The sequence below is a fragment of the Sinohyriopsis cumingii genome, chromosome 2 (genome assembly GCF_028554795.1).
Source record: "Sinohyriopsis cumingii isolate HCF-2022 chromosome 2, ASM2855479v2, whole genome shotgun sequence".
Classification (NCBI taxonomy): Eukaryota; Metazoa; Mollusca; class Bivalvia; order Unionida; family Unionidae; genus Sinohyriopsis; species Sinohyriopsis cumingii.
The window spans coordinates 82788162-82803151 of NC_142962.1; the positions used below are offsets into that span (position 1 = coordinate 82788162).

General features: G+C 35.6%; 1 long non-coding RNA gene across 1 annotated transcript in view; it reads left to right on the forward strand.

Annotated features, from left to right (window-relative positions):
• Positions 1-14990, forward strand: part of LOC149805289 (uncharacterized) — a 40577-nt gene that overhangs the window by 1473 nt on the left and 24114 nt on the right. The window contains exon 2 of the long non-coding RNA XR_016414849.1: positions 4375-4523. This is a non-coding gene — a long non-coding RNA (uncharacterized LOC149805289). The remainder of the gene's footprint in view (positions 1-4374; positions 4524-14990) is intronic.

The following is a 14990-nucleotide window of genomic DNA, read 5'->3' on the forward strand; positions in this document are numbered from 1 at the left end:
ATGGAATACGACTTAATAGACCAAGAAAAGTACCAGCTGAAATCTTGGGAGCTGACAACATTATCAGTATTGGTATTGATTTATATTTGTTAAATCTTTCTCTGCCACACCCAGAACTATTTCTTGGACAAATAACTCATCATACCTTGGGCAATGGTAACAACTAGAACCATCTCATTGTATGGATGGCACCTATAGTTCCAGCAACAATGTTTTATCAATTGGATGTAAATTACTCCCCTGACCACTATCAGAATCTATTTTGTCTTAATGGAAATTAGGATGTGGGATGTAACATCTCTCATATGTTGGGATGGGGGTGCCTGCAAGCTGGTGTTCTTGAAGAATAAAATCAATTCAGATAAGTATTCACCATGTCTGGGTCACTTTATCTACTACTTATCAATAACAGTCTGGGTCACTTTATCTACCGCTTATCAGTAACAGTCTGGGTCACTTTATCTACTGCTTATCAATAACAGTCTGGGTCACTTTATCAACCGCTTATCAGTAACAGTCTGGGTCACTTTATCTACCACTTATCAATAACAGTCTGGGTCACTTTACCGCTTATCAGTAACAGTCTGGGTCACTTTATCTACTGCTTATCAATAACAGTCTGGGTCACTTTATCTACCGCTTATCAATAACAGTCTGGGTCACTTTATCTACTGCTTATCAATAACAGTCTGGGTCACTTTATCTACCGCTTATCAGTAACAGTCTGGGTCACTTTATCTACTGCTTATCAATAACAGTCTGGGTCACTTTATCAACCGCTTATCAATAACAGTCTGGGTCACTTTATCAACCACTTATCAATAACAGCAACTTAAACACAGATATGAACCCTTTCCAAAGTCACACTGCAAGTTTTCCAAGAAATGTTACAACTGTGGACACTGGCCCATTGTGAACATTTTCTTTAGGTTATGCCTCACACTTTACAGTGGGACCCTTGGTGGATGGGTGGTCTAAAGCACTCAATTTTATCGATCGCTGCTGCCTCAATTCTGTCTGCATTGGTTTGAGTCTCAGGATTGGCTTACTTGGGTATGTGAGAAAGCTTGCCAGTAGCGTCCTGTAGGTCAATGGTTCTTTCATGGGAAAACCTGCTTCTCATGTGCTGAAAAATGGTGTTAAGCCTACAACAACAACTCACCTTACAGTGCAGTAATTAGAGACAGGGAATTAATTAGTCCATAGAAAAAGGCATTTCTGCAGATCTATAACTTTTTTCTCCATGTCATTGCCACTCTTAGACAATCAATTATCTGCAAAAAAGCTACTGTTAACTCCCAGTTAGCTCAGATAATCATTTTTTTTGGGGGTACCTACTCCATTACTGATCTGAGAAAATGTCTACCCATATAATTTAATGTAAGAAACTTGTACACTGAATGGTAAACATAGGGTAAAAGTCTTTAATGAGCAATAATTGGAAAACAAATCAACTGAATAATAGAGTGCCTCTTGCAGCTTTAGTCACAGTACTGCCTTTACTTGCTCTAAGTTGGGTCCAACTACAAACAAAATAGAACCTGATCTGCTGCCACATAATATTCCAGCAGATCAAGGACAATTATATTTGTCCTGCTGATTACTCCTAAGAAACTGAAAAGACCCAGATCTGTAAGCACATCTGGGTCTATGCAGTTTCCAGACAGATCTGACTTGTGAATATACAGGTATATAGTAGTTAATGTTAGTTCATGATCAAGAGAAAGAAAAATGTTGCTAGTTTAGCTGGAAATGTTTCTTTTGTTGTTGGAGGAACTAATTTTAATTATGCAATACATACCAAGCAGAAATAGGGAAGTCCTTGCTATTGCATGGCTGAATCCGTCAGTTAGGTGGGTTCGTTGATGTGGTAAAACAGGTCAACAGCAGAAAAAAATTGTACATGTATTTTGATGTCTCTCCAGACCACATGTTGTGTCCCTGAGAAACAAATACATGTAATTTTGTAATAAAGAGCCAAGATAGAAGGAAAAGACATTATGTGATTGCAAAAATGCCACTTTCTTCAAATTCTCTAAGGAAAAATGATTTAAAGAGACCCATGAGGCACTGATACCTCAAAGGACCCTGTGTTTGATGCTATTCATTATTCAATGTTTTGTAGGGTTTTTTTCTTCTGCAGAAATGAATTTATCCATTGTAGTGCCCGACAACAAAAATATAATTATAAACTGTCAGGGTGGAAATTTTGCAAATTTCTTTCTTCATCACTGTCATACTGTACTTTTCATTCAGTAATCCAATCAATACTTACTGAATGATAGACTGATTGGTATATTTGATTGCTTTATTTAATAAGGTTTACGTCCTGATTCACAACATAACAATTACAGCAGATGTAATTTAACTTGGTGCTGATCAAACATGCTTGATATCTGGTTTCACAAGATCTGCACATCTACAGGTCCATTTGATTAAACTGAAAACAAAAGATATGTTCAGAATTTTCATAATTTGAAGGAAAAAAAAGAACATGAAAATGCATTCAGTAAGCATGAAAGATCGTATGCTGAAAAGTCAGAATTACAGATATCAGTATTTATGTGAAAATTCTGCAATGTTTGTGAAACTGAAACCTATAGCAACCTTACTGGCTAAGCATTAAAAATGTTAGAAAAAATATACTAATGATCTATCAGATAATAGAGTAACCTGATTTTTATCAAGGACCAAAACTGTCAAGAACAAAACATATTTCTTTCACTTTCACAAACAATTTAAAACAACAATCCAGATTAAACCAAACTAAAATGACGATGACATAAAAAGTAATCAATAAACTTTATTGGGACAGGTTCTTGCTCATTTTCTGGAAGTCAGAGTTCAGAGGAATGGCTATGTATCAGACTTCGGAAAAACAGCTGGTGAAATACATTGATAAGACTGGATTGAGATAGCAGAGAAATTAACAAAATCATTAATACTGTGTAACACATGGCTGAGATGCTGATATTAGAGCCATCCTAATTAGATGAAAGTTATGGGACTTGTAGATACCTGTCAAAGAAATAATGGAAGTCACAAAACCACATAAATTGGTATGGTATTTGGATTGGTATGGTATCTGATATTTGGATTGGTTTTGTATTTTATTGCACCGCAACACAGATAGTTATTTAGTGCTGAGAAAGCTGAAGTAAAGTACCTTGTCCTATTCACACCACGGTAACTGAACTGGGCTGATCTGATGGTAGGATTCAAACCTGCACCCTTTCCATAATGTGTATAACATGCTAGCCACTTAGCCACCATGACTGCTGCATCAATTTGTCAACTATTACAGTGCATCAGGCCTATTCTACATACCAGAGCTGAGACAGAACTGAATCTTTCTGTAAAATGATCTCAATGTGTATATAGCAAACCAGACCCCTTACTTTCAAAACACTCAGAGTACGAAACACAGGCACAAGCTCAGCCTCTCAGTAACTTTCATAAGAAATAGGTTAGAAGAAAAACCTTTCAGGATATAAATAATTGTGAAAAATTTGGTAGGTAATTTCACGGTACATTCTGACATGGTCAGTGTCACACACAAACACAAAGTTTGATGAATGGGCTAGATTCACAATAAACTGCTGACTGTGAGGGATGATATCTGCTCTGTTTTGGTATGAACTGAATTTTAATTTGAGTCTGTTCAATTACGGCCCAACAAATATGTCAGTGTAAGGTCATGTAAAGGGAATGACAAACCTGAGACAAGCCAGTGCACAAATTTTGTGAAATCTTAGGTCATTTAAAACAGGTGTCATAAAATGATATTTTTCAGAATAATTAATAAAGGCAGACCAGACTAGAGAGGATTATTCTGACCTCAATGGGAGTTTTTAAAATTTTTGGCACTTAGAGAAAGTAATCCTTATTGGCTGAGCTAAGCAAAGTGTGTTGCCAGACAAAATTCAAGGTTTAAGTAAAGCCCCCTCCAAAGTCAGAGAGACCAAGCCTCTGATCCAAGCCAGAATTTAGCTCTGGGAAATAATAAGTATTTCCCATTAGATTGCCCAAGGGGAGTGTTGGAAAGTTGAGTAAACAAGAATGAGAGATTCAGCTGCATAGTAAGGGCAAGTCTCAATGAAGCACAAGGTTAGTCTCAATGCATACAATATGTTCTTTGATGTAAGTTTGTAATTATTTGTTGAATTTATTTATTTTATATTCATACTTCAATTTTCCTCAAGTTCAGAAGTTATTGGTTTGCATGCATTTTGTCAAATGTTATATAACTTATGGATTATATGAATTTGTTTGAATTACCTCATTCAGACATAACAGAAATCATGTATTGTAAGAATTCCATGCATTACTCTGATACGAATTGTGAGAATTAGGATATATATTTTTTATTTGAAGGAAAAAATAGCTACATATCTGTAGTGGACAATGGAAAAGAGCACATACTGTAACCCAGATGGCTGGTGACCTGAAGAGTAGAGAGAGAAGGTATAGGGCAATGCAAACCTATCACCAACAGTGATCTGGAAAAGAACGGAAGCAACCAGGTAATGCTGACATGCCAACAATTTGAGTTAGATCAGTCACTCAGTTATATGTATGAAATTTGTTCTATTATTATAATAGAAAAACTAACTGAATTTCACTTAACCTTTTTTTACTCTATTTCTAAGAGAAAGTGTATCATTCAAATGTCATTTTCAAACTCATTTTGTTTATGTAAATGATTAAATTGTTATATTTTACATACAGGAGCTCATGTTATTCTATTCTATCTCTCTGCTCAGAATTTTGTTATTCCATCCATCAGTTTCATATTTTATTACTTCCTTTTTCCAAGCAATAACATTGTGATCAATCATCTCCTAAATAATGATAACCAAACCAAACCAAACCAAAGGTCTCATAACAAATGGCAACCCTAACAAATATAAAGAGAAATAAACCACACAACAAACTTTGCCATATATAATTTCCGAACATATATGTGTAATTTTTTGAAAACATTCTGTATGGTTTATTAATCTATAAAAATTTTGCTTAAGTTACAAAGCATGATGTGTTGTAGCTTAAAATACAAATTTCTATTTAGCGGTTGTTTATTGATTCGTGTTACTTGAAATGGCCACTTACATCAAAATTGCAGAAATGCATTGCCAGTTAAGAGATGCATAGTCACTTCATTCAGTGAGAAAACACTGTAGTCTACAACCTTACAAATTTTGTGATAACTTTGGCAACTAGCTTATTTTAACAAAGAAGTTTAATCAAAGTTGATGTTGTGTGTGCACAGAATTAGTCCCGAGTTTAGACCTTAACTCTTCCAGAAAGCCGGTGTGTACATAATACTGGGGCAAACTCTTCCAGTCTTTGATGGTCCACAGAACAAAAATAAATGTAAATATATATATTAATATTCTAGAGAATCTACTTTCCTTGTGTAACTGTCTTTCCAGTATGGCTTAATATAACAGTCATCAATAGGCATATCAACAAGAGCCTGTATTCAAGATGGATCTCTGATATGAAGAATAATGTGGAGCTAACAAGATTGCTTGATCATGTAACGTCATGTTGAATGAAATGTCATATCAAAAGCTGCAACTGCGTCTTTTTACCAGACCATTAGGAAATTAGTATAGTTCATTTAACATGTGCCAAAATTTTATACAATTTTACAGACAAGTTCAGAAAAGATTAGATGAAAACATGTGTTTAAAAGGCAGGGCTCTCCTAACAATAGTGGGCTGAACACATACTGGCCACTCTCTTTTATCGTCATATACTTACTGCATTCAAACTTTGGGATAATAATATTGAGATATAATCAGAAATAATAATAAAAAAATCTCCAAAGAGAGGAATTGTTTATGAATATATTAAGAACACAACAGTAAACTTTCACTTGCCAAAAGCTCAATACTGTTTCTGTACTTAATTTCAAACATTGCAAATACTGCACATTTTAAATAGATTTTGAAATTGGACCATTCCATTTGAAAAACCAATAGGGAGAAATAGCATCATAAGGCTTGAGGCAGTACTGCTTGATTGACAATTTAATTACTTTATAATTAGGCTCCAGCAAAGTTCACTACGGTTCTACAGAATCTCTCAGATAAAGAATCAACTCACTAACTGTGCACTGGAAAAATGTGGAAATGAAAGGCTAACATAATCCAAAGTTACATTTCCTGTATTTTCGTAATTTGCTGTTATGCAATAGTTAAATATGCACTCTGTATACCGGTAGTTACTTAAATAATATTCATTGGTCTGATATAACTTGCAATAAATTTTGTGCTGATCAAGATTAATGAACAATGTGCAAACACAGCCATTAAATTCTGTCTTCCAATCTATATCCATTAGGTACTTAATAATGATATTAATGAACAATGTGCAAACACAGCCATTAAATTATGTCTTCCAATCTATATCCATTAGATACTTAATAATGATATTAATGAACAATGTGCAAACACAGCCATTAAATTATGTCTTTCAATCTATATCCATTAGGTACTTAATAATGAGGGGAGAATCAGTAAGGGTCTTAATAAGCATGACATCTAAAAATGTTACCTGTGAACAAAATTAAATCTGGACTGGTCACAACATTAAGAAAATGCATTTTTTTGTTCTTTTTTCTATTCCTTTTGTTTTTGTTGATGCTTTGAAAAATATCTAGAGTAGCTGGCAAAGAATAGGGTCAGTGGGAAACTAGTCATAAAGCTAGTTTTCATTTGGATTCATGGAACAAATCAGTATAGTGATATCTTTCACCATGAATAATTGTCAAATTTTTGGCAAGAAAATTTAGTTTTAAGAATTTAAATTTAATGATATTCAATGTACTTCTTTGAAGAACAACTTGTGAGTCTCTCAGCTGGACTTTTACAAAGTTTTTGCATAGTTTCATGTGGAATAAACCTAATGTGTAAAGACTTCAATGAGACTTAATTTGCAGCACTTTAACAGAAAAATAGCTGCCATTAAGTATTGATTGAAGCACAATTGTATGACAGGAATATAGTGCAGAAATGCAGCAGTGAATATATGGGATGTAATCTGCCTGAGCTAATTAAAAAATTCACCAAGTCCATCTGGACATAGAACACAATTAAATTTACTATATGTTCTCTACATTTGTTTCTCAGTACTGACCTTTTCACTGTGTGACAATCAATACAAATCATATGTTAATCTAAAATACCTTCAAAGATGACTTCAGGGTGAAGTTCTCGTCAAAGGTTGACCTGCTCTTTTTTGAGATGCTGGACTGTCAACATAGCAGCATGTAAACAGAACACAGATTTCACTTCCGGATCATCACCAAGGCCTTATTACTCACTGTGCACTGTCGCCGAAATACACACAGACAACAACACCCTGAGCTCACATTATCAAGAATAAACAGTTACCTTTAAATCACTACCAAAAATGCATAAATAAAACTCTTCTATCACCACCAAAATGAGAGAGGAAAAAATGTTCTAAAAATAGACTAGAACTACATTCGTGGGTACTGAACTGGAAGTATTAATTGTGACCTGATTCCATCTGGAGTGAAGCAGCATAGCAATTCATATCCACATTACAAAGGAAATGATGTCCACTGACATCATTGGATTATCTTTGGATAAATACATCTTCAGAAATCAGAGGAAGCAATCTGAGGAAGGTTTAGATTGCAAGAGGTAATTAATTAACTTTGTTTTGAGACTTAGGACATAATCATAGGACATAGGTTTTCATTGTGCATTACTCTGAGACTTTTTTCATTTTTTAAATAAACTTCAAATATTTATAGTGAAGCTCAGATCTGTCATGTCTGCAATTATGATTACAATTTCCTGGGGAATTAAAAATTATCATTTGTGGGTTTTTTAATCAAGTTTTATATGTTTTCAAGGAATCATACTCTTTTGTTGGTGGGATGGGGAAAGGGTAAGATTAACCCATAGGCTATTAAGGCTATAACCTGAGACCCTCATATTTTGTGTGCCCTCCTTAAGGACCTCCATTCCACTGACAGCAAGAAATCACAATGTGTATCAGATATGTATAAAAGTAGCTTTTTGTATTTTGATGGGTATATAATAAAGAGTATTAAGAGAATACAAAGAGGAAATTTAAAATGTAACATATCAGTACTAACAATTATTCTAATGTAAAGGGACAAAGCTGAAGCCAAGCAAAACAGGTTTGCTTTGATTTGTAGATTTTCATGATGCTTTTAATACATTATTAGCCACATCATGACAGTGAAATGGCATCTAAGTGCCTTTCCCAAGAACACATGAAATCAGCTTATCTTGGCTGGCATAGGCGCATATCAAACCTGCAACCCATGCTTTACCAGTCCAACTACTGCAGCCTCCCCCCATCTGACATATTTAAGGTCCATGTTTTAGATTACTTTAACTTGATCATCAAATTCATCTCAAATCATTTTCCTCAATAAATGGTGTGATTACAGAAAGAACTAGTCAATGCAGGTCACAGTGACCTAATAATATTTGGTACCATGGTATACAAAATGCACATATAGTGACTGTTGACTAAATATATACATGTAATAGCATCCAAAAATGAACATAAAGGTTCATTATTATTATACTTTGGTCATCAAGAACTGGAATGTCAGGGAATTAAAAAATGGAAGAGAATAACTTGCTGTTATACAGATCTGCAAGAATAGGATCACAGTTCACAATTGTGGCACTGCTGACATACATATATAACAATGACTCCCATGCTATTATGTGCAGTGTGCTAGTAACACTGCAAGAGTAGTGTGTGTAAAATCTATACAATGAAATCTCTTTGTCCATTTTTAGTGATATGCATATCACATCAGTTGCTAATTATCACTCATAATGACGTTAATCTGCACAGTATTTATGTCTGCCAGTGTTTGAAACTAAATTTATTCAAAACCTAGTTTTCTGTATTTTCTGTGGTCTAAGATTAACAGAATCCCCCACAATCTGAATCAAAGTTGGACAGGAAAATTTAACCGGGATGAAATGAACATTGTATCAGACACTTAAATGAGCCATGTGTTTTTTAGATGTAAAATTTCTTATCCCAATGGTTCAGTTTTCCAATCCAATATCTATGCATAATTATGGAGTCTTTTTCTCACATTCATTAATGAAAAATAAGGTTTGAAGTCAATTAGGCTTATTGTGAATACTGCTGCAACTTCACTTAAAATTCAGTGTAACTTTAATTTAAATGTATATCAGCACTTAAAGAACAGTAATCAAGACAAACAAAAAGGTAAGAAGCATTTAAAGAACAGTCATCAAGACAAACAAGAGGGTAAAAAGCATTTAAAGAACAGTCATCAAGATAAACAAGAGGGTAAAAAGCATTTAAAGAATAGTCATCAAGATAAACAAGAGGGTAAAAAGCATTTAAAGAACAGTCATCAAGACAAACAAGAGGGTAAAAAGCATTTAAAGAACAGTCATCAAGACAAATAAGAGGGTAAAAAGCATTTAAAGAACAGTCATCAAGATAAACAAGAGGGTAAAAAGCATTTAAAGAACAGTCATCAAGACAAACAAGAGGGTAAAAAGCATTTAAAGAACAGTCATCAAGACAAACAAGAGGGTAAAAAGCATTTAAAGAACAGTCATCAAGACAAACAAGAGTGTAAAACGCATTTAAAGAACAGTCATCAAGACAAACAAGAGGGTAAAAAGCATTTAAAGAACAGTCATCAAGATAAACAAGAGGGTAACAAGCAATATACATCATCCTGATTGTGCACTAAAGAGAGCTTGCAGAAAGGTCCAAAAATGTGCATAGCACAAAAGATAATGTCATCTTTTAACCTTAAGATTAAATATGACAGACAAAAATGTAATATCTGATCTAGAATCAAGTTTCCTGCTAAATGTTTTTGGATGCATATTTGTGGTAATGAATATTTATCTTGATTTTTATGAAAGCCTGATCATGTGAGGATAGAAGTCTGTAAGTTTTATCATTTTATATGTACACTAAAACTGTAGGTTATCTGTCTTCTACACTGGACACTTGTAAGAATGCAAGATTGATATAATCCTTCAATTGTCAATGAACAGTCTGTGAGAACCAGTGGTCCTTGCATAGTATGTGAGAAACTATGGTCCTTGTATACTATGCAAGAATCACTGAGTCATTGTATCGTATGCAAGAATCACTAGGTTTCTGTATAGTATGTGAGAATCATTGGTCCTTGTATAGTATACAAGAATCACTGGGTCCTTTAAAGTAAGCAAGAATCACTGGTCTTTGTATAGTATACAAGAATCACTAGGTCCTTTAAAGTAAGCAAGAATCACTGGTCTTTGTATAGTATACAAGAATCACTGGGTCCTTTATAATATGCAAGAATCACTAGGCCAAGTTGTATAGAATGCAAGAATCACTGGGTCATTTTATAATATGCAAGAATCACTAGGTCCTTGTTTAGTATGCAAGAATCACCTGGGTCCTTGCACTAAAGTATGCATGAATCACTGGGTCCTTGTTTAGTATGCAAGAATCATTAGGTCCTTGTTTAGTATGCAAGAATCACTGGGTCATTTCATAGTATGCAAGAATCACTATGTCACTGCATAGTATGCATGAATCACTGGGACAATTTATAGCATGCAAGAATCACTAGGTCCTTGTATAGTATGCAAGAATCACTGGGTCATTTTACAGCATGCAAGAATCACTAGGTCCTTGTATAGTATGCAAGAAATGCTGGCCTCTCCATTGTCTCTTGTTAAAATAAATGTTGTTTCTGAATTTTTTAATATTAGGAACATGTTCTTTAACCAAAAGATGTCATACTGTATATACTCACTTATAAGTGGAGTCCACCTTTAAAGAACATAGACCTTGATGCACCAGCAGACCAGGAACTAATGTTGTTTGTTCTACAGATTACCATATATACTCGCGTATAAGCCCAATCTTATATAAGCCGACCTTCCAAACTGAATCGGTGTAACACTAAAAAAGTGCATGACCCGTGTATAAGCCTATCCACAACTCCATGACATCATAAGATGCATGTGGTAAGTTCTAAATGCATTCATTTATGTAAACTTATATTAACAAAATAATTAAAAAGAAATGGCATAAACTTGTTTGAAAAGTAAAAAAATTATTTAATTTTCTGTTTTCTTATTGTTTCTGCCTAATTTAGATTTGTGTATAACTTGATTGAACGATGACAAGAACTGAGCATTCACGAGTTGCTGTAACACTACCTCTCCCTTTAGACTCAATTATTGTTTGTTTATGCATTGGACATTTTATATCAGTGCACCAGTAATTACGTTTGTATTTTGCCTTGAAATTATATATACCTAACTCATTAAAATGTGACACCAGTATGACAACACAACGAACGACAATACGGTTTGACACAACACTCGCATTAGGCTAATGAACGTATTTACTTAATGGTACCACCGCATGTACATTGTAGGTTTAAACATGCGAAGAATGAAGTACATTCCGTTGAATGAAGTACATCCCTTGAAGTCGAATCAATGCTTCAAAAATTATGTTAATGTCGTAAAAGCTGATGTGTAGTTTGCTTTGATGTAAGCGACCTTATACCATAACTATCAACTATCACGCCGGGACGGAAAAAATTCCTGATTTTGAGCACAGGTGCTCGACGCGAGCTTGATGCTGAGAGAAAAAAAAAAACAGTAATCTAAAGGAAAAAAAAAATACAGAGTGACAAAAATACCTTAGATTACCCCCATGACCCGTTTTGATATAGGACCCTCTCTATTATAATATATGAGAGAAGATACGGAACTTCCAAATACTTCGTTCCACCCATGACCCTCGATTTCCTTCTGCTATTTCCGTCTTTAAAGGCACACGTCCATACTGTATGGCTTGTTTTATTCCTGAGATATCTTTCTATCCCTCAAGCTATCATTGACTTTTCTGCGATGTACAAAACAGAAGTTAAAGGCTCCGAAACGTGCAATTTTCGCGAATTTTTACTCTGATACAAGTCCGATCTCATGTGATAATAAGTATAACCTTTTGAGCCAATCATATTTCGGCGTTGGCGTGTGTGCCGCATAGTTTACCTATTTTGAAAATAGAGTCGCATGTATACACTGTATGTGCAGTGAAGAAGACAATGTCTAATTCTTGCATGGAACAGGATTCCTAAAGTTGAATCGAGTTAATGGTAAGTAAAAACTTACTTTTGCATCAACCAGTGTTCTGTAATTCCAGAAGGATGCACCATAGAGATTAAAACATGGTACATGTAGCTCTTTTCACCGGTTTTCACATGTGCACGCACTTGTCCAACAAGAAAAAATTCGCGAAAATCGCACGTTTCGGAGCCCGTAACTTCAGTTTGGTTCAACGCAGAAAAGTCAATGATGGCTTGATGCATAGAAAACTATCTCAGGAGTAAAACAAGCCATATAGTATGGTCATTTGCCTTTAAAAACGGAAATAGCAGAAGGAAATTGAGGGTCATGGGTGGAACGAAGTATTTGGAAGTTCCGTACCTTCTCTCTTATATATTATGATAGAGAGGGTCCTATGTCAGAACGGGTCATGGGGGTAATCTAAGGTATTTTTGTCACTCTATGATTTTTTCCTTCAGATTATTTTTTTCCCCTCAACATCAAGCTCGCGTCGAGTACCTGTCATTTTGAGGGTCGTTCCACGCCTACCTTCCGATTTCATAATACCTCCAGACTTTTGCAGAGAACTCCCAATTATTATATTAAGTCTTCGATTTTCATTTATCCTTTGAAAGAAAAGTCCTACATAAATTTATATATCGCATGCAATCTATGGAAGCCATGTTATGTTGCATATTGTTGTGACGAAATAATTACTTTACTAGAAAGAATTCACTTCTTCAATAAACAGCACGTTAAGTTTAAACATTACTCGTGTAAATTCACGATTGTTTTTAAACCTCTACAAGAATACAAAAATCAGAAAATAACCCCCCCCCCCAAAAAAAAACCACAGCAATAAAATTATCGACAATTAATTGCAATCCCAAGAATGATCACTGTGAATGCTGTAACTCCATATTCTATAGTGATATTCCCACCAAAGAAAACCGCTCCGGTGGCCTAGTGGTTAGAGCGTCCGCCTCGGATGCGGAAGGTCGTGGGTATGATCCCCGGCCGAACCGTACCAAAGACTTATAAAATGGTACTAACAGCTGCCTCGCTTGGCGCTCAGCATTAAGAGGTTAGTGTTAGGACTGGTCGGCCTGATGTCAGGATAATGTGACTGGGTGGGACATCATGCTACATGTCTGCAGCATGATGCCCCAGTGCTAGACATCACTATAAACTGCCACACTGCAGACATCGTAGCGATATGACTGAAAACTTGTTAAAGCTACGTTAAAAATGCAAATCACACACACACACACACACACACGAGTGAACACCTGCCATTTTTATACCGTATATACGAACGGTAATTACCATCGTTAAATTAAAAGAAGGAATGCAAATACATAACATGCATCATATGTGTCCTCAAAATAAATAAATCATACTACATATGTTTTATAGTAAACAATACTAAATGCCTTGCAGGTTGACAATAAGGAAATAAGGTCAGATACAAGGGGAAAATAGTTGCAAAAGCAGCCGCGTTAGGTGCTGTTGGAACCGCCGCTGGAATGGCATTAAAAAAGCAACGGGAAAAGGTCTAAGATTACCAGGGAGTCGTTTCACATACGGGAGTGGCCTAAGACTTCCAGGGAGTCGTTTCACATACGGGAGAGGCCTAAGAGTTCCAGGGAGTCTTTTCTCGTAACTTCCAGGGATAGTTTAATAACGCCAATGTCAAAGTTGTATTTAATCGATGCTGCTAAACAACTCAAAATAAAAAACTTCAGAGGGGTTTTTATGCGAGATCAACTACCACAACATCCAAATAATATTGAAACTGGTATTATTAATCTCGATAACAGCACTGGACCTGGAACTCACTGGGTATCATACGCGATTGACCCTCGTGGGATTGTTTATTTTGACTCATACGGTTTAGCTCCACCGCAGGAATTTATCAGATATGTCACGCCGTACAACGTGCCAATCTGGTACTCAACGCTACTAACACAAAAATTAACCGATCTACCGATACGCGGCCGTGAAGCATTTGCGGTGCTCGAGTCTATATCGAAATCGTCGTTACCACCTCACAAAGCTGTGCACGATTATATAAGTCAGCGTTGGAAATCTACGATTTGAAAACGAAGACAAGAATAATGGTTGATATTTACGGAAGAACCCGCGATGTGAGTAAAAAAAAAATCTGACATAGATTTATCAAAGTACGTGACAAAAGATGATCTTAACGATCTCATGAACCTGGCTGGAGTTGGCCCCGACCGATATTGCAGGCTAAAAACCAGCAGCATCAAATGGAATGTTATAGTTCGAGGAGTACTCCGTGCGGTCACGGATAACATCCCTGTGTTTACTGACGGCGGTAGAACCAGAGACTCAAGTATAACGTACAACCATCAGAGGTGAAATCGCTAATCGTTTAAAGAATACTGGCGACACAATGACAGGTGAACTCAGCATGAACAGAAATAAAATAGTAACGCTTGGAAAGCCAACATCCGACGAAGACGCGGCAACAAAAAATATGTTGACGTTAACTACAGCACCGTAGATAATAAATTATCCACGTTGCGGGCCGAGTATGACGTTCATGTGAGTATGTTCACGAATCTTCGTAGAAATTTTAGAAAAATTGATGAAATCGCAGATGATTTCTTTGGTACTCCGTTGACCGCTGACATGAAACTCTCTGATATCAAGATGAACATTAATACAATTAAAACAAAACTAGATGTCATAAGTGGGATTCCTGAGATCGTAAAAGAATTTGATTAAAATTCCTCATAAACAGATCATCAATAACGTATACACAGTGTCATCCGGGTTCGCAAAATGGCCACAGCAAAATAATACTATCAAACATACCGCGGAAGT